Here is a 21,059-nt window from a genome sequence, read left to right on the forward strand (position 1 = left end):
CTGCAGTGAAAGGTGAGGTGTTAAGCCCTGGACCACCAGGGAAGCCCCACCTTGTAGCTTTCCTCCTGAACGTATACAAGCCCATAATCCCAGGCATTTAGGACATTCTGAAATGACTCTGCGGGTTCAGTGTGAGTCATGAGGACTGCGCTTCGCATGACTCCTCAAACGCTCTTGCTTACAATCAGGCGGGCACTCTGGCCATTCGCAGTCAGGCGATGCTCCACCGGTCCTGAAGAAGGCGGCCCTGCCCAGGTCCGCGCAGATGGAGCCGCCATCAGAATGGTGGTGCACACAGACTTGGTAAACGCTTCAGTTACCGGGGGAAGGAATGAGGCGTGCCTCTCCTCTGAAGCAGCAGGAAGCACGAGGTGAGTGATTGCTTCCTCTCTCTGCTCTTCAGTTTCAGCTTTTATGACTGTGGGAGAGAGCAGAACTGAGGGGTAGGCCTGGGAGGTGGGAGGGAGCCCCACCTGCAGAGGGTTTCCTCTCTGTCTTCTCTATTTTGTCATTGGTCTGGCTTCAAATGTCACCCCCTTGGGGACAGCGAATGGCACTCAAGCAAATGGAGAGTTTCCAGGAACTTGGGTGGCACCTGTGAAGCCGCTGCTGGTGGAGGCTCCTCTCTCTCTGGGCTGAGCTGGGTTTGCCTGTAGACCCTCAGTCTCCCGCAGCTCAGAGGTCCCCTCATCCCCTCAGAGGAAGATGAGGCAGGTGAAGAGTGAGGGCCTCCACAGTCAGAACACTGGCGTTTCCCCAGGCTTCCCCTGGGGGGAAGGGATGGGCAGCCTGGCTTTCACCAGCAGGACCATGAGGCTCGTGGACATGGCCTTCAGGGCACGCTCCACCACATGGATGGCGCCTGGTGTATGGCAAGAGCGCGTGAAATGGCAGGTGGCATTGTACATCTTGGTCTAGAAACACAGCTGTGCAGGAAATATTGCTTTATTTCCTATAAAGCAATTTAATGAGGACCTGGGGCACCCATTCCCACAACACAGTAGGAAGTTATCCCACGAGGCTCTGAGTTCTTTTCTGACCTTTGCTGCTCCAGAGCCTGCAGGCCTGTGTGGCCCTGAGTCATGGGTGAGGCAGTCCATTCTTGGATTCGAGCTCCTGACCACACCCCAGCTGTCCCTTCATTCACAGCCCTGTGGGCTAGGGGACAGGGGACCCCCTCTCTCTCTCTCTGCTAAGGAAGATACGTTCTGTGCCTGTCTGGGTCCAGGCTGCAGAGAGGTTGCACCTGATTCAGGTAACTGGAGGCATGAAAGTTAGAGTGTAGTTCTCAGTTGTGGCTGCCTCTTTGCCACGCCTACCAGGCTCCTCTGTCCATGGGATTTTCCAGGCAAGAATACTGGAGTGGGTTGCCATTCTCTTCTCCAGGGAATCTTCTCCACTCAGATCGAACCTGCCTCTGCTGCAATGCAGGAAGATTCTTCACTGTCTGAGTCAGCCGGGAAGCCAAAGGTTCTTTCTCTGAAGGTGTGGGTGGTGAGAGAAACCAGTAAGGATGGTTGAGGATCTTGGAGCTGGTGATTGTGGAAGTCTTCACACCCTCAGCCCTCAGAGTTCATAAGAAGGGACTGGCACCAGAGCCCCGAGAGGGGCTCAAGGGTGCTGTGGGCGTCCCCAGGTGGACAGAGCCAACCATGGGACCTGACCTCACTCTCCTGTCTTCTGCTCTCCGCTGGTCCCATCTACTGGCCAAACCCAACCAAAAGCCAGAGAACAAACGCAGAGGAGAAGCTTAGGCAGAGAATCACGGCACTGCTATCAACAAGGTGAACTGTTGTGGATGAAGATGGTAAGAGCAGATCTGATAGGGGCTTTTAGAGGAGAAAGGATGGCAAAACGGTAAAGAATCCGCCTGCAGTGCAGGAGACGCAGGTTCTATCCATGGGTCAGGAAGATCCTCTGGAGGAGGAAATGGCAACCCACTCCAGTATTCTTGTCTGAGGAATCCCATGGACAGAGGAGCCTGGAGGGTTTCAGTCCATAAGGTCGCAAAGAGACACAACTGAGCGACTGAGCCAGAGCTTAGAGGAGAGGACATCAGAGTCCACTGTATGTGCAGTTGGAGGAATGATGCCTCCTGCCTTGGGTAGCATTTTGTGTGCCATTGGAGTGTCACTTGCAGCAGAGTGATGGGTCGAACTCAGGGTTCTTAAATGAGGAGTGCTTAGCCCTGTCCTGGACACACCTGAGATTTCTTCCTGCACTTTCGGTAGCGACCAGGACCCCGAGACCCCGCCATCACTGACTTAGCTTCCCCACTCTGTAATTTGGTTCATTTCAACACCCAGACTAGCTCAGCAGAAGCCAAGTGCAAAAGGAGAGATGCCTGGATTTTCTCACTCCCAACAAATGCTGATGCTGTTTTTCGGGTTGAAATTTTCCAGAGCTGTTTCCAGCCGTATTTACACTACCGAACAGTGACGCAGCCATTCCTGCCTGTTTCTTGTTCTGGGAAGTGCGGAAGGAATGTTTATAGAGAGATTTCAGCCCTAGCGCTTGGAGCAGACAAGGACACACAGCAAATGCTGGGCTTGTCCTAATGGCTCCCTCAGCAGATGAGCGGCATCAGGCGCCCCTGCATGGCCCAGCTCAGGAGCTGACGCTATTCCTCCCCTCTTCTGTGAAGCTGCTCTCTGTGCCCGTGGGCCTCATCACTAGGTTCCCCTCCTCATGCCCTCTGTCTGTCCTTCTCTGGCTGCCTGGTTAGCTCATCTTCCATCATCTTGAAATCCACTAATCCAACCAGGGAAAATCTGTCTGGGGCAGAAGAGACAAGCTCCCTCCCACTAGGGGCAGGTGCATCAGGCCCTGTGCTTTCCCACTCCAAGAGGCCAAGGAGGAAAAGGCCGTTCCAGCAGCAGTCAGGCTGGGTGGGCCCCAGTGACTTCCAGCCCCAGTAGGAGGGCCCCCTGGCTGCACTCAGGCAGCTGAGGGAGGTGCCCATACCACTTTTAAAACTCAGCCCTGGCAAGTTCCAGGAGCAGCCAGAGCCACAAAAGGGTGAAGGCTGCCCACCCTAGAGCAGCAATCCCAGGAAAAGGTGACAGTGGTGGCCCAGCAGGACACGGCCTTGACTGTGACCAGAAGAGAAAGATGCCCCAGGTTCAAGGTGAGAGGCTCGGGCTGTGACAACAGCACTCAAGAGATCCTTAAGAGCCTCAAGGTGAGAGCTGAGGCCCCAGATCTATCACAGTGCTTGACACATGGAAAAAGCTCAACGAATATTTTTTAAAAAATAAATAGTACAGATGAATGAACAAGGAGATCTTATGACCTTATGGGCAGAGGGCCCGACAGCCAGAATGCTGGCAGTGCAGGTGACCAGGGACAAAGTCCCGGAAGTCCTGGGATGAGGGTCTCCATCCATGCCCCTCCCGTCTTGGTCCCTGGGGCAGGGCAGCAGGGGGCAGGGCTCAATACACAGATAAAGGATGAATCACAGTGTTTGTCCCAGACCAAGGTGTCCTTCAGTTTTGGTCCCTGAGTTTTTGAAAACTGGACCAAGAAAGGCCGGACAGCCTTTCTCTGTGATGTTATGGAAGTGAGGTGGCACCTCGTCAACATTCAGTGCATCTCCCTGCAACCCCAGTCCTGGCCACACCCCAGCATCCTGGGCCACAGCCCCCACGTGTGTCTGCTCCAGGGGACAGAGTCTGTCCCAGCCCACCTCTCTCCCTTCAGGGCCAGGTGCCCCAAGAGGAGGGAGCCAGCTCTGGGTGCTGCCGAGCGCATCCTGGAACTCAGGGAAGAGACTTAAACCAGCCCTTATGGAGGATGCATGCTCCATGGGCACCTCAGGTCGGCTTACTCCAAACCCCCTTTCACCCCGGCCCTGCTCTGATCTCTTCCCATGTTTGGGAAACTGGCCTGAGACTGGAGGAGCCCCTTCTCACCTGAACCCATGAGTAGCACTGAAGTCAGAGGCAGGTAGGCTTTAGAGGGACTGTCCAAGCGACTTGAAACAGTCTGAGGGTTGCTCAGCCTCCAGGCTCTGGCCCTGGGGAAATCTGTATAGGCCCCCTCCTATATCAGTGACTTGAAACAGAGATTTTTTTTTTTTTTGCTTCTCTGGGTCTTAGTTGCAGCATGCAGGGTCTAGTTCCCTGACCAGGGTTCAAACCTGGGTCCTCTGCATTGGGAGCCTGGAGTCTTAGCCACTGGCTGCTGCTGCTAAGTCGCTTCAGTTGTGTCCAGCTCTTTGCGACCCCATGGACTGTAGCCTACCAGGCTCCCCCATCCCTGGGATTCTCCAGGCAAGAACACTGGCGTGGGTTGCCATTTCCTTCTCCAATGCATGAAAGTGAAAAGTGAAAGTGAAGTCGCTCAGTCTGTCCGACTCTTAGCGACCCCATGGACTGCAGCCTACCAGGCTCCTCCATCCCTGGGATTCTCCAGGCAAGAGTACTGGAGTGGGGTGCCATCGCCTTCTCCCCTGGACAACCAGGCAAGTTCCCAACACAGCTCTTCGAAACCACCCGTTCTGTGCCTGAGGGCTTCCCAGGTGGTGTAGTGGTAAAAAATAGTAAAAAATAGAACAACCCGCCTGCCAGTGCAGGAGACGCAGGTTCACTCACTGTGTCCGGAAGATTCCCTGGAGGAGGAGATGGCAACCCACTCCAGTATTCTTGTCTGGAGAATTCCATGGACAGAGAAGCCTGGCGGGCTATAGTCGGTGGGGTCCCAAACAGACAGACGTGACTGAAGCGACTTAGCGCAGCACACAGCACATCTGTGCCTTAGACCAGGTCCTGTTTTATAGAGGGGGCAGACCTGCTCTGGTCTCTGCATCTAGAAAAGGAAGTTTCAGAGGGTGGGGCCCTTCTGTACCATGACCCCTGGAGCCCAGGGGGAGGGGAGGCCCCTTACCGTTACACACAGCAGTGAAAGGTGCTCTACCCACACAGGTGTTGAGGTCAAACACGTAAAAGGAAGTTGTCGTCAGGCATACAAATCCTACAAATAAAAGGCACGAAGCGCCTTTGTCCTGTCCTGTCAGAGCATGAGTGGGGATGTTAAGTCAGATGGTGTGACCTGGGCTATGGGTGTTCTCTCACCCCCATTACACACATGCTCTTACGCTCGAACTGCTCTTTCTCTTAGCGTTTTTGTTTTCTTTCCTCTCTCCTGCTGACTTACCTACCTTGGCCTTGGTGGGGGCTCTGGAGGCCCTCTCGGTCTTGCTACATCACATGGTCGGCATCAACATGAAGAAGAGCTGCTGAGTGCTATGGAGGTCTTTCCAGAGGCTGGGGAGACCCTGAGGAATCCCATAGTTCTAAAATAAATGTGGTTCCTTAATGCAAAGGTGCAGCAAGCTCTCTTCTCATTCTCAGAAATTTAGATTTTAAACGAAGCTAAAGTTCTTATTATAAAAGCAATGTGAGAGCATTGTAAACAATTTAGAGATGGTGCATAAGCCAAAGAAGAAAGTAAAATCAGTCATAATTCCACCATCCAGACGTAGCCGTGTTTTCTCATCCAGCGGACATCCTTTCAGAAGCAGGTGGACAAGTGAACGCAGCCTGTCACAGCAAGTACCCCATGTTCCCCTTCAAGTGGCTGCTTGCTTAGTACCGGTGATTGTATACTGTTTCTACATCATTAAACCCTCTTCCACAGCCTGGCTGAAGTTTGCCATGTGTTTCCTTTATGGACTTACTTTTTCTTGTATAACCAGCCCTCTGTTTTTAGTGATTCCGGTTGCTTCCAGCTTTTCCCAATTATGAAGTGAACTGCAAGAAATGTCCCCTTAGGACTTCCCTGGCAGCCCAGCAATTAAGATACATGCTTTCCAAAGCAGGAGGTGCAGGTTTGATCCCTAATAAAGGGGCTAAGCTACCACATGTCTTGCAGCCAAAAAGCAAAACATAAAACAGAGGCAATATTGTAACGAATTCAACAAAGACTTTAAAATGTGTGTGTTTGCATGCTAAGTCATTTCAGTCATGTCCGCCTTTGTGTGACCCTATGGACTATAGCCCACCAGGCTCTTCTGTTCATGGATTTCCCAGGCAAGAATACTGGAGTGGATTGCAATGCCCTCCTCCAGTGAATCTTCCCCACCCAGGGATCGAACCCTTGTCTCTTGCATTTCCTGCGTTGGCAGGCAGATTCTTTACTGCTAGTGCCATCTGAGAAACTTGACTTTAAAAATGGCCCACATCAAAAAATATTTTTAAAAGAAGGAAATGTCCTCTTCGCTGCATCTCTGTTCACATCCATGGCTCCCTTCTTAGAATAAACTCCCAGACCTGGGACCCCTGACCTCACACAGACGGCAGTCCCGGATGAAATGCTTTTAGGAAGACATTCAATGAGTAAGAAATGTAGGGATGAATGAGACATGGCTGCTCCCCCAAATTAATCTTCTCCCTTCTCTTCCAGCATATCATTTTGAAAGACTTTCGTAAGAGTTCATTTTCTTTAGAGAAAATTACTCGAGGCTCCATTAGCCTGGGGTGGAGAGGTTGGGGCCAGGACTTTCTGTAAATGTATCCAAGCTTCCCGGATGACCAGGATTGATTAGACCCATTCCTGGTCTTCCCAGAATCTTCACACAAACAAACACCCTTAAAGCTAGGGATGAGTGGTGGGGGATGGGGAGTGATCAGCTGAAAACCCATGGGGACCACAGAGGGCTGTGTGTGCTGGGGGAGCTTCCTCTGGCTCCTGGGTCTCAGCGACAGCCCCTTAGCCCAAGCGGCTCACCGCCTGGGGGCCTCAGAAGCTCTGCCACTTTTTGGACACGGGGAGATTGCTTCCTGGTGCTCTGGTTCTCCTGCCCCTCCCGCTGCATCAGTACGTGCCAGGCCTGGGATGTCCTTGAGGCTGGAGGGCCAGATGGGGAGCTGGCAGTCCCTCTCATCTAGGGGCTGAGGCTCCTTTAATTTGCATACCTTAAAAGGCTTGCAGGAGCCAGGGGCTGGGTTCTTATCTCCTGTGCGCTGGACCGGCCTTATTTATAGCCCAGTTGGCCGGCCGCTGCCTGCACATTGGGGTGAATCCACAGGCTGGTGGCCCCAGGCTCCTGTCCTCCACTCTGGTGAGGCTGGAAGGCAGAAACAAGACAGGTAAGGTGCCCAGTTCTCTCCTTTGTCCCCTCCCTCACAATCCTTCCTCTCTGTATGTACAGCCTACATCCTAGCTGTTCAGGGGTGTGTCCCAGCCCGGGGAGGGAGCTTGCTGGCCCGGTGGACTGCAGGCTCCAAACAGGGACCCCGAGGATAGGCAGGGGGAGCTGGCTCCCCTGCAGCAAAGCTCCAGCTGTTCCCAGAGCCACAGGAGGGACACACGGGAACACAGAGAACACGAGAGCACCACTGTGCCTCTTGCATCTTACTGTCTCTCAGTGAGAATCAGGAATTTGCACCGAGTTTTGAACACCAAAATCTTAAAAAAAAAGAAAAGAAAAAGAGGGGGGAACGGGAGGAAGAAAAAGAAAAAATAAAAAACATTAAATCAACATTGAAAGGGGGAAAAACCACGGTGAGCCGTTTCTCCCTGACAGAATTTCTGAATGGCCTGGGGTAGAAAGGTCAGTTACTGATGAGTCTGATTATGCTGGGGAAAGGTGTGTATACAAAATGACTGGTTACGGCTGATGGTTCAAAAGTACAGATCACTGTGGTGTGCTTTCAAAAGGAAACACATTAATAACTTACTAATTTCTAGAGTGGGATACAGGCAAAAGGCATAATACTTAGTAATGCTCTAATGTTCGGGCTGATAGAATGGCACATACCTGATAAAAGGTATAACAGGTATAAACATCCTCTAGCCAGACCCTGAGCAGGGCATTTGATCAAGTCCAACCTAAAAAGAAAAAGAATTGAGCTCGGTTTTTTAAAAATAATTCTGAGGTCAAAAGAGAAATAGATGTCTGTGTTATTGGGCTAATGCTACTTCATCTCATGTGAAAAGTGAAAGTGTTAGTCACTCAGTCGTGCCCTACTCTATGCGACCCCATGGACTGTAGCCCACCAGGCTCCTCTGTCCGTGGGATTTCCCAGGCAAGAATACTGGATTAGCTTGCTATTCCCTCCTCCTCCTGGTTGATTCCCAACCCAGGAATCAAACCCTGTACCACAGGCAGATTCTTTTAGATTTATTGTTTGTTTCTTGAGGAATGCTATTTGAGTCTTGTTTTATTGTTGGGTTTATAACAACAAGATGAGCTGTAATAAAGTCGATTACATTTTGGGATCCATTATATCAGAAAAATATTTTGTTTTTAATGGAGTAGCCAACGAATCAACTCAAATGATTGCACTGTAGAGCCCCTTTTTAATATTAAGGAAATATTAATGTCACACTCTCCTGCAAAGCTGAATACTTTCCCATAAAGTGTACCATGACCGCTCACCCCTATCTCACCTGTCTTTGAGGACATTTTGAAAATTTGGGTTTCGTCATCCTGTTAGTGTTTCTGATGAGCTGGGGTCCCTGAGGCTGGGCCGCACATTTCTCTCTGCTTCCTTCTGCTCCACACAGGCACCTACACACATCCTCTTGTTGTTCAGTTGCTAAGTCAGGTCCGACTCTGTGACCTCACGGACTGTAGCAGGCTGGGATCTTCTGTCTCCCACTCTTTCCTGGAGTTTGTTCAAATTCATCCACTGAGTTCGTGATGCTATCTAACCATTTAATCCTCTCTCACCCCCTTTCCCTTTTGCCTTCAATCTTTCCCAGCATCAGAGTCTTTTCCAATGAGCTGGTTCTTTGCATCAGGTAGCCAAAGCACTGGAGCTTCAGCATCAGTCTTTCCAGTGAATACTCAAGGTTGATTTCCTTTAGGATCGACTGGTTTGATCTCCTCGCTATCCAAGGGACCCTCAAGAGTACCTAAAATACTCCTGTGTGTGCATGCATGCTAAGTCTCTTCAGTCATGTCCAACTCTTTGCAACCCTACGGACTGTAGCCCGCCAGGGTCTTCTGTCCATGGGATTCTGCCGGCAAGAACACTGGAGTGGGTTGCCGTACCCTTCTCCAGGGGATCTTCCCAACCCAGGGATCGAACGCATGTCTCCTGTGGCTCCTGCCTTGCACACAGATTCTTTACCATTGAGCCCCCAGGGAAGCCCAAAACACTCCTACTAGTCCCTAAAATACTCCATATTTAAAGATAGATGTCCAAAATGCACTGATTTTAAATTCTCTTCTCCTTATTGGAAAAGACCCTGATGCTGGGAAAGATTGAGGGCAGGCAGAGAAGGGGGTGACAGAGGATGAGATGAATGGATGGAATCACTGACCCAATGGACATGAGTTTGAGCAAACCCCAGGGGATAGTGAAGGACAGGGGAGCCTGGCGTGCTGTGGTCCATGGAGTCACAAAGATTAGGACACGACTGAGCAGCTGGGAGGGATTGGGGGCAGGATAAGGGGACGACAGAGGATGAGATGGCTAGATGGCATCACTGACTCGATAGACGTGAGTCTGGGTGAACTCTGGGAGTTGGTGATGGACAGGGAGGCCTGGCGTGCTGCGATTCATGGGGTCGCCAAGAGTCGGACACGACTGAGCGACTGAACTGAACTGAACTGAACTGAGCAGCTGAACAACAACAACGAAGGCTTGGAGACAGATTTCTTTCCTCCTGAATCTTTACCGACTCAAGTGAGCCCCCCTCAAACATCCCCCTCTCTGTACAGGGCTTTGCGTGGTCCTTCAGGCAGGAGCTGAGGAAATGCTTTCCCTTCTGGTCAGCTCTACAAATGGGAGTCTTCACGGAAAAGGGAAAAGGCAACCAAAAAACACAGAACAAAACACAGCAACCTGTGCCATTTCCCCAAGAGGGAAGGGCCGTGTGGGTAGAGCTCTGGGGGGAGCGAGACCACACCCTTCCCCTGCAGCGTCTCCCTCCCCACTGCATAATTCACTTTCCTTCTATGCCCCCAAATGAGTTAAAACACGCAGCCTGAGGACCTGGCCCCTTAGACCTTGTTTCAGGGTCTCTGCAGCTGTGCTGGGCTTCCAGCCTCTTCCTGTAATTTGGGCGGAAGGGCTGGGGGGGGTGCGGTGCTGGGGTGGGGGGTGTGCTCATGGGTTACCCCCACATCAAAGACTGCCTTTTGTGTGACTGCTGGCCAGGGGAAGGGAGAAGAGCGGGTGCAGAGCTGAAGGGAGCAGGCTGTCTGGGAGGAGGAAGAAGCACATTGCCAAGGTATTTTAATAGACGTGCTGGTCTCATTCTTGGCCATGTGTTTCTCATTCTGATTTTGGTTACTCTTGCCTTGAGTTATGGAGCTTTGTTTCTTGGTTTAGGTAACTTAGATGCAATGGCTTTTCCTTTTTTATAACTTTATTTATTTTTGGCTGTTCTAGGTCTTCATTGCTGCACGGGCTTTTCTCTCACTGCAGTGAGTTGGGGCTACGTTTTGTTGTGTTGTTGGACGTCTCATTGCAGTGACTTCTCTTATTGCAGAGCACAGGCTCTGGGGCTCATGAGCTCTGGCAATTGTGGCTCCCGGGCTCTAGAGCACAGGCTCAGTAGTTGGGGTGCATGGGCTTAGTTGCTCCACGGCGTCCTTTCCCAGGCCAGGGATCACACCTGTGTCTCCTGCATTGGCAGGCAGATTCTTTACCACCACGGAAACTTTGCTACTGGTTTTCTATCTCAAAAATGAATACTGACTTTTTCAGGGTGGGGCTGAGGATGGTGGTAAGTGACCAAGACAGAGAGTGTGTCGCCTTTCAGAAGGCAGGGAATTCCCTCTCCCTCTTTCTGGTGGAACTAGAGAATGTCTATTTTCAAAACCCAGGGGACTTTGACCAATAACAGATGGTAGAACACATCCACAATGGAAGTGCCAATGGTGTGATGGTGGGGCCCTTCTGCTAAAGAGGAAGCAGCCCTCTCCCCAGAGGCGCAGGACATGGGGACAAGCAACCTCCCACTGCAGGAATATGGTGTACACACCCTAAGGCTCAGCAAGCACTTCCTCTCTTCTCCTCTAAACAGGAGGAGTTATATTTGTCAAGTGTCGTGAAATATGCTTTTGAGATCCTCAAGTGGCTTCTGAATAGCTGACAGTTGAGCTCCTGTGTCCAGGCTTCAGTGAGCTGCCCCATGGCCTGTGTTGGAGCCCTGTTGCTCTCCCGGACTTTCCTAGCATCCAGGTCTCGGGAACTACCTGAAAAGTGAAAGTGTCAGTCACTCAGTCTTGTCCGTGCAACCCCATGAACGGGAGCCTGCCAAACTCCTCTGTCCATGGAATTCTCCAGGCAAGAATACTGTGGTGGGTTGTCGTTTCCTACTCCAGGGGATCTTCCTGACCCAGAGTCTGAGTCTCCTAGATGGAAAGCTGAGTCTTTACTGTCTGAGCCACCAAGAAAGCCCAGTTCTGGCAGCTACCTAGTTCTGTGGCAAGATATAGAAGCATCTTCACTCCTCTGGGAGCGAAGATCAGAGAAGGGGAGGGAAGAGGGGCCCAGGGACACCACTGCCTGGATCTGGCCCATCTGAACTGCAGGTAAAGGGCAAGAAGTGACAGAGAAAAATTAAAGCCCTGCTGTGGAAGACCTCACCATAGTTCCCTAGCCACCTGGGGAACACAGTGTCTACTGAATGGAGAAGTCACATGAAAAACAGTCAGACTGCAAAGATTTTGGTATCTTGATCAATGCAACCCATAGAATAACCCATCCAGACAATTATTGTCTCAATCAGTCATCAAATAAAGAGGACACAAAAATCACCCTCGAGACATAATTTGATTGCTATCTTAAACTGCTGCTGCTGCTGCTAGTCGCTTCAGTCGTGTTCTACTCTGTGCGACCCCATAGACGGCAGCCCAGCAGGCTTCCCCATCTCTGAGATTCTCCAGGCAAGAACACTGGAATGGGTTGCCATTTCCTTCTCCAATGTATGAAAGTGAAAAGTGAAAAGTGAAATTGAAGTCGCTCAGTCATGTCTGACTCTTAGCGACCCCATGGACTGTAGCCCGCCAGGCTCCTCCATCCATGGGATTTTCCAGGCAAGAGTACTGGAGTGGGGTGCCATTGCCTTCTTCAATCTTAAACTGCAGACCATATGTAATTTCACTGAGATTTCTTTCATCTGGGGCATTCTGTTGTCAGAGATAAGTCACATCTGTTTGGGCGAAAGGAAATTGGTAGAAATTTTATTTTAATAGTCTTGATGGTTTTTAAGTGGCTATAGATTCGTGTCTAATCTAGAGCTATCATCCTGTAATGAAAAGGTGAATCAAAACATGAGGAGACTGAAGAAAAAAAATAGTCCGTCCTCGTTCGTGACCCAGGGGTCACGTCTCGGTTTTGCTTCCTCCATGCTCTATCTTCTCTGAGAAGCAGCACTGTCCATGAACGCCAGCCCCAGGCATTCCCACGTGTGTGCACATGTGACCTTCATCTCCACGTCCACCTTAACACCAACTTGGGAAAGCAGGGAATTAGTTATAGTTTGTTACTCTCACCAGTGATGTGCGTGCTCATCATTGTGTTGTGTTGTTACGCAGTCATGTCCACTCTGCAACCCAATGGACTGTAGCCCGCCAGGCTCCTCTGTCCATGGGGTTTCCCAGGCAAGAATACCAGAGTGGGTTGCCATTTCCTCATGCAGGGGATCTTCTGACCCAGAGACCGAACCCATGTCTCCTGCATCTCCTGCATTGGCAGGTGGATTTTTACCATTGAGCCACAGGGGAAATTCAGAAGTAAAAGTTTATGTTGACAAGTACCTGAGATGGATATGCAACAGCTCTCTTTTCCAACGATATATCTGTGTGAAGCTGCACTATACTTTGACTGTAAACACATCTCTCAAAAGATGAAATGTAGAAGCAGGTATGAGACCCCCCCCCCAGCCATCCAGCTATCTTCTATTAAGACTGATACATGAAAGAGATTTGCAAACAGATTTTTTTTTTTTTTTTGCTATACAGTAGGTCCTTCTTGGCTATCTATTTTATTTTTTTAACTTTTTATTTTATATTGGCTATAGCTGATTAACAATGTCATGATAGTTTCAGATGCACAGCAAAGGGACTCAGCCATACATATACATGGATCTTTTCTTCCCCCAAACTCCCCTCCCATCCAGGCTGCCACATAACATTGAGCAGAGTTCCCTGTGCTGTAGAGTAGGACCTTGCGGGTTATTCATTTTAAATACAGCTGTGTGTACATGCATCCCAAACTCCCTAACTAGCCCTCCTCCCCATCTGGAAAGTGAAGTCTTACCACTGGATCACCAGAGAAGTCCCTTTGTAATTTTTAAATGAATTAACTTTTTGTTTCTCCATTTTAATTTTTAATGTAGTTAAAAAAAGAAAAAAGCTATAGGACTAACTCACAGAAACAAAAGCTCTCCTTTGGGATCCTGAATAATATTAGAGTGAGTGAAGGGGTTCTGAGAATAAAGGTTGAGGATAACTGGCTTAATTAAACTTGAAATTGGTTAAATATGATTGCACACATGGAGTTTCAGCTCCCTTAATGTCCCTCACCTACCCCATCCTGTGAAGCACTTTGTCAGAAGCACATGTTTGGGCTTAAATAATCTAGACAATGGGACTGTGCAGGATGTATCCTTATTGCCAGTGACCCCTGCTGCTCCACCTGGGTGAAGACCACAGAGGAATCCTTCAGGGGAGCTGGAATCTCTTGTGCCTTTAAGGAATTTGCTTCGGCGACTATTTTTTGTTGTTGTGATCTATTTTAGGAACAAAAGCTCATCAACCTTATTTTCCCAATACAGACTAATGTAGTTTTCACAGACAGTTTTTGTTCTTGCAAACAGATTATTCCACTGCCTATTGTGGAATCACTTTCTTTGTCTCTCTCTTTTTTTTTTTTTCCTGATGTTCAAGCTGGTTTTATTATTTTTTAATTTTATTTTTAAACTTTACATAATTGTATTATTTTTGCCAAATATCAAAATGAATCCACCACAGGTATACATGTGTTCCCCATCCTGAACCCTCCTCCCTCCTCCCTCCCCATACCATCCCTCTGGGTCGTCCCAGTGCACTAGCCCCAAGCATCCAGTATCGGGAATCGAACCTGGACCGGCATCTCGTTTCATACATGATATTTTACATGTTTCAATGCCATTCTCCCAAATCTTCCCACCCTCTCCCTCTCCCACAGAGTGCATAAGACTGTTCTATACATCAGTGTCTCTTTTGCTGTCTCGTACACAGGGTTATTGTTACCATCTTTCTAAATTCCATATATATGCGTTAGTATACTGTACTGGTGTTTTTCCTTCTGGCTTACTTCACTCTGTATAATAGGCTCCAGTTTTTGTTTTTTTGGCTGTTCTGGGTCTTTGTTGCTGCATGGGCTTTTCTCTAGTTGCAGGGGTTGGGGGTACTCTAGTTGCAGTGAGCAGGTTGTCTTTTTGCTGGCTTCTCTTGTTGCAGAGCACAGGCTTTAAAGTACAGGCTCAATAGTTGTGGAGCATGGGCTTAGTTGCTCCATGGTATGCGGGATCTTCCCAGATCGGGGATCAAACCTGTCTCCTGCACTGGCAGGTGGATTCTTTACCACTGAGTCACCAGGAAATCCTTCTTTCTCTCTTTAAAGGCATTAATAAATTTTATTCTTTAAAGACTATTTCAATTGTCTTTGCTCTGATAACAGGAATTTTCATTCATTATTCTATTTTATTGAGTAGATATCAATGAACATGGTTGCAAAATTCAAAAGGTACAGAAGGAGGAATACGGTAAATCCCCTGCAACGAACGAGTTCTAAGGGTGCGTTTGTAAGTTCAACTTGCTCCTTAAGTCTGAACAAGTTAGCCTAGGCACCCAATTACAAAATCTGCTATAAAATACTGTACTGTAACAGATTCATAACACTCTTCATATAAATAATACATTAAAAAGCAAACACAAAAAATAAGGGAAGCATCGTTAATCTTATAGTCCAATACCTCTAAAAGAACAGTAGTACCAGTTACATCACTGCTACTTCTACACTTGTTTCTGGACATCCTGGGCTTGAAATAAAGATGTCATACTATTGTACTCTATTTGCTGTTCAGTTGCTCAGTTGTGTCTGAGTCTTTGCAACCCCATGGACTACAGCACGCCAGGCTTCCCTGTCCTTCACCATCTCCCAGAGCTTGCTCAAACTCATGTCCTTCAAGTCGGTGATGCCATCCAACCATCTCATCTTCTGTCCTCCCCTTCTCCTCCTGCCTTCAATCTTTCCCAGCATCCGAGCTTTTTCCAATGAGTCAGCTCTTTGCATCAGGTGGCCAAGTATTGGAGTTTCAGCTTCAACATCAGTCCTTCCAATGAACGCTCAAGACTGATCTCCTTTAGGAAGGACTGGTTGGATCTCCTTGCAGTCCAAGGGACTCTCAAGAGTCTTGTCCAACACCACGGTTCAAAAGAATTCATTCTTCAGTGCTCAGCCTTTTTTATGGTCCAACTCTCACATTCATACATGACCACTGGAAAAACCATAGTTTTGACTAGACAGACTTTTGTCAGCAAAGTGATGTCACTGCTTTTTAATATGCTGTCTATGTTTGTCATGGCATCCAGTCCCATCACTTCATGACAAATAGACGGGGAAACAGTGGAAACAGTGCCCCACTTTATTTTGGGGGGCTCCAAGGTCACTGCAGATGGTGACTGCAGCCATGAAATTAAAAGACACTTACTCTTTGGAAGGAAAGTTATGACTAACCTAGGCAGCATATTAAAAAGCAGAGATGTTACTTTGTCAACAAAGGTCTGTCTAGTCAAGGCTATGTTTTTTCCAGTAGTCATGTATGGATGTGAGAGTTGGACTGTGAAGAAAGCTGAGCACCAAAGAATTGATGCTTTTGAAGTGTGGTGTTGGAGAAGACTCTTGAGAGTCCCTTGGACTGCAAGGAGATCCAACCAGTCCATCCTAAAGGAAATCAGTTGTGAGTGTTCTTTGGAAGGACTGATGTTGAAGTTGAAATTCCAATACTTTGGCCACCTGATGTGAAGAGCTGACTCATTTGAAAAGACCCCAATGCTGGGAGAGATTGAGGGCAGAAGGAGAAGGGGACGACAGAGGATGAGACAGTTGGATGGCATCACCGACTCGATGGACATGAGTTTGGGTGAACTCCGGGAGTTGGTGATGGACAGGGAGACCTGGTGTGCTGCGGTTCATGGGGTTGCAAAGAGTCGGACACGACTGAGCAACTGAACTGAACTAAGTTTGTCATAGCTTTTCTTCTGAGGAGCAAGAATCTTTTAATTTCGTGGCTGCAGGCACGATCTGCAGTGATTTTGAAGCTCAAGAAAATAAAGTCTGTCACCGTTTCCATTGTTTCCCCATGTATTTGCCATGAAGTGATGGGACTGGATGCCGTGATTTTAGCACTTATAGAGGATGCATGCATGTGACAATGTACACCAGACGTGTGAACTAACTTATGTGACTGGATACGTAAACACACATTCACATCTTTGAAAATTCTCAACTTGAAGGTTGTATGTGGGGGACTTGATGCAGTGAAAAGTGATTCCTTACCCATCTCCAGGCTCAGTCTCCTCTGCAGAGGCAGCTGTGATCACCAGCTAGAGACTCATTTAACCTGGGAATGACCAGCCCTTTCTGATCTCAGCCTTGAGTGCTCACTGGTGTGTGTCTTGGGTGAGGCCATGTTGACACTGGTATCTATAGACCAGAGTGGGAAACCCTCACCCACAGGATAAAACTCCCTGAGGTGGCACTTGGGATTTCCATAGCCCACCTGAACTCTCAGCCTCTTTCCTGGCTGCGTCACACTTGACGTGCCACGGGGACCTCGGTGCCCTGTTTTTGTCAGCCAACTGGCCACCTTGTGCCCGACTGTCAAGACTCAGATCCAATGACATCTCCTCCAGAGGTCCATCCAGAGGTCTCCTCCAGGACCATGTCTCAGTCAGTCAGCATTCTCCAGAAATAAATCTCCAGGGATTTATTATTGGGGGAAAAAAAATGGCCCATGTGCTTATGAAGCCCGAGAAGTCCCCAGCCCCGAAGACTGAATTGACAGATTACACCCCAAGAGAGCCTGTGTTTCAGGTCTAGTACAAAAGCGAGATGACTACTGATGTCCCAGCTTGAAGGTCATCACGCAAAAAGAATTGTCTCCTCCTCAGGACAGAGGCAGCCTTTTTGGTCTCTGCAGACCTTCAGTCAGTCTGATGGTATCTACCAGTAGGATGGGATCTATCCCCCATAGGGAGGGCAAGCTGATTAACTCTACAGGTTCCTATACTCATCACATCCAAAACCCCCCAGAATAATGTTTAACTGAATATCTGGGCAGCCTGTGGTCCCACCAACTTAACACATAAAATTAGCCATCACAGACCCTCAGATTGGGCTAAGGGCCTTTTGTATTCTCATCACTTTCTATGAATGCACTTTTCTGTAATTTTTCTTAACCATCTTTGGTTATAAGTGTACACTGTAGTAGTGTTAGAAATATTCACATTGTTGTACAACAAAGTTGGAGAACATTTTCTTCTTGCAAAACTGAAACTCTATATTCATTAAACAGCTCCCTGTCCTCTTCTCTCCGCATCCCCCGACATCCACCATCTACTTCCTGCCTCTATAAATTTGAATATTGTAGATCCCTCCTATATGTAGAATCATTCAGCATTTTTCCTTTTGTGACTGGTTTATTTCACTGAGCATAATGTTCTTAAGGTCTTCCTCAGTGGATCAGTGGTAAAGAATCCTCCTGTTAATGCAGGAGATGCAGGAGACACAGGTTCAATCCCTGGATTGGGAAGATCCCCTGGAGGAGGAAATGGCAACCCACTCCATTATTCTTGCCTGGGAAATCCCATGAACAGAGGAGCCTGGCGGGCTACACTCCATGGGGTCGCAGAGAGTCGGACAGGACTGAGTGCACACATCTGCACAGCAACGTCCTCAAGGTTCATCTGTGTTGTAGCTTTTCATGAACGGAATTCTCTTCCTTTTCAAGACTGGATAATCTTCCACTGTGGTTTATGTAATCATCTGCTGGTGAATACTCGGAGGAGGAAATGGCAACCCACTCCAGTATTCTTGCCTGGAGAATCCCATGGACAGAGGAGCCTGGCGGGCTACAGTGCATGGGGTCAGCAAAGAGACACAACTGAGCCACTGAGCACTATGAATCTTGGAGTTGCTCCCATCTCTTGGCTGTTGGGAACTCTGCTGCTATAAACACGCAAGTGTTTCTTTAGACTCTGCTTTCGACCCTTTTGAATATATACCCAGGGGTGGGATACGCTTCCTGTATCTTAACCCAGATGGGATTGTATTGGGATTTCATCTCTACCATGCTGGCACCCTCCTTTCCAGTCGCGCTGGACTGTGGGCTCTGGGAGCGATAGCCCAGGCTTTATTCATCTCAGTGGCTTGCTGAGGATGACTCACTTGGCAAACAGCAAGTTCCTGCTCAATCACTTCCTCTTGCCTCCCCCCACCTTCAATCCAACGGCTCTGAGAAGGATGTCATCTGAGCTTTTAATATCGAAGCAGTGCCAAATTCCAGGACACTTCACAAATTTTTGAACAATCATTCACAAGCTGAACCAGGCAGGAGTCAGCTTGTCCTCTTGGCAGAGGAGAGAGCTGAGCTGAATTATCTGCACATTGGAAAAGCACAGTGGGGCACTTCCAGGCGGCTCTGGACCCTGGGGGAGGCCAGATGGAACTGGGATGCTGCAGGTGGATCTTTCATCCCCTCTCTGCCTCCTCTTTCTTGGGTGAAGAGTCCTCCATAGGCACTTCAAAAATAGTATCACATGATTTACTAGCTTCCTAAATAGGTCTCTATAAGAGCAGACCAAGTGTGAACTAACCTGGTTGGTCCTGGGCATAACTGTATTCACCATTTCGTTCAACAAAGATGTAAGTCACCATGAACTCGAGGCCGCTCCAAGCTGGTAGATGCCCTCTCTCTTTCCTCAGCTGCTCTCCCACTGGGCTTACAGTGTCCTGGCCTTGCTTGGAAAGGCTGGAGCTGAGTGTGAAGCTAAGGTGTGGGGAGATTTGGGGTAACTTCCGCTTTGTCCTCGGATACAGTCACTAAGTTGTGTCCAACTCTTTGTGACCCCCAAGGACTGAAGCATACCAGGCTTCCCTGTCCTTCATTATCTCCTGGAGTTTGCTCAAATTCATGTCTATTGAGTCGGTGAGACTATTTAACCATCTCATCCTCAGAAACCACCCTGATTTCCAGACATCGCTTGTGAACAGTGGCCTTATTTGCCCTCAGAAATGAAGCAGCCATGGGACTTGCCTGGTGGTCGAGTGGTTAGACTTCTGCTTCCAGTGCAGGGATTGCTGGTTTGATCCCTGGTCGGGTAGCTAGATCCCACATGTCCCCTGTCCAGAAAACTAAAACATAAAGCAGAAGCAATATTGTAACAAACTCAATAAAGGCTTTAAAAATGGTCCACATCAAAAAAAAAAAAAAAAAAGTCTTAAAAAAATGAAGCAGCTAAAGCAGCCCTCTCCCACTTCCCCAGTGGAAGCTTCCTTTCACTTGCTCTGGCCACCTTCCCACCTTCCTTCCCTCACTTCTGTCTGTCTGTCTTGCCAACACTGTCCCTTCATGCATCCATTGCAGCAGGCCCCTGCAGCCCCTTCACTGGGTGCCAAGGCTTTTCCTGCCATTCCTGACCCCCCCAGGAGGGACCCCACAGTCACCCTGGCCACCACAGACTCCCACCCTTGCTCTGCTCCACTGCATCATCTTGACTGCAAGGCCCACCTCACACCGCCTCCCCTCCTGGAGTTTCAGGCAGAAAAGAATCCTCCTAGACCCTGAATCTGAATCCATACCCATCTCACCTTCCTCTGCCAAACAGGCATCACAACGGCAGTCAAAAATAAATAAATAAATAAAAAAGAGCAAGAAAGAAAAGAAAACGTGTTGAACGGTGTTGGTGAATCCGGGATATCAAGTGGACATCCATTGATTCTCAGCGTTTCCTTCAACTGCTTGCCGCAAGTCCTGGGGACTCGAGGGACCCAATACTCATGTAGGGAACTAGACGCACCACCAAAAAAAGGGAGGAAGATGGCTTTGAGCCCATGCAAGTTTAAAGAGGTCAGGGAGCCTGTGTATGGCAAGGCCACCTGCCAGGTGAAAAGAGAACTTCAACTGCTGGGAAGAAGGGGAAACAAAGAAAGGAAGGAGGAAAAGAAGGAAGGAAGGAAGAGAGAGAGGGAGGGAGGGAAGCACCTTGAATGCTAGGACAGTGAGATGAACGTTTGGACGCCTGACAGTAACTTGCTCCTGGCACATCCCTGCAGGAGGCATGTGACCAATCTTGTGTGATTATAGGGTAATTGCTCAGCATCTAACTGGACAGAAGTTTCCAAAAATATTTATGCAGTAAGGTTGGACCAGAATTTTAAAAGATATTTTGGGGGGCAAAGAGTCCCTTCAAGGAGAGGCTGAAGGTCAGATGTTTTAGAAAATCTTTTCCTGGTTTTTGAACAGTCTACTGTTGCAATGATGTAGAAAGAAGCTTGGCTGTTTCGGAAAGCCCTGCCATGGCTCTGAGGTCCGGAGTCAAAGCACTTTCTGAAAGAGGTGGAAAATAGTCCTTAACTTGTTTTATTTAGAAGAACAGAAATCAACTTAAAATACAATTCTTTGTTATATTCAAATTTGGTGAAGAGCCACTCATGGGAGACATTACAGAAATCTTTCAGTTATTGATTAGCCATGAAAATGAGTTGAAGAAAAACTAGATTAACCCTTTAAGGTAAGAAGTGAGTGGTATATTCTTTGTCTCATAGGTCAGGTGGGGTTGAGGGCGTCTCTTACTGTTCAGTCGCTTAGTCGTGTCTGACTTTTGGCAACCCCATGGACTGCAGCACGCCAGGCTTCCCTGTCCTTCACTATCTACTGAAATTTGCCCAAGTTCATGTGCATCGAATGGGTGACGCCATCCAGCCATCTCCTCCTCTGTCGCCCCCTTCTCCTCCTGCCCCCAATCCCTCCCAGCATCAGGGTCTTTTCCAGTGAAGGTCTCTTGCCTGAGGTCATATACACACATCCTCCATCAGAGCTCCTGGCTTGGA

At 48.6% G+C, this 21,059-nt stretch overlaps 1 protein-coding gene across 2 annotated transcripts in view; it reads left to right on the forward strand.

Annotated features, from left to right (window-relative positions):
• The first annotated feature begins 235 nt into the window (after nucleotides 1-235).
• The window catches only part of FHL2 (four and a half LIM domains 2), a 54,191-nt gene continuing 33,367 nt past the window's right edge, over nucleotides 236-21,059 (forward strand). Inside the window, exon 1 of one of the 2 annotated variants that reach the window (XM_086327770.1) lies at nucleotides 236-371. The gene's annotated coding sequence lies outside the window, so the exon portion shown is untranslated. Of the gene's footprint in view, nucleotides 372-7,005; nucleotides 7,089-21,059 lie in introns of those variants that run through there. The other variant, XM_086327769.1, reaches the window with a different exon arrangement.

The sequence above is a fragment of the Bos grunniens genome, chromosome 11, assembly GCF_055505025.1.
Source record: "Bos grunniens cultivar Pamir isolate PY7600 chromosome 11, Bosgru_T2T1.0, whole genome shotgun sequence".
Lineage (NCBI taxonomy): Eukaryota > Metazoa > Chordata > Mammalia > Artiodactyla > Bovidae > Bos > Bos grunniens.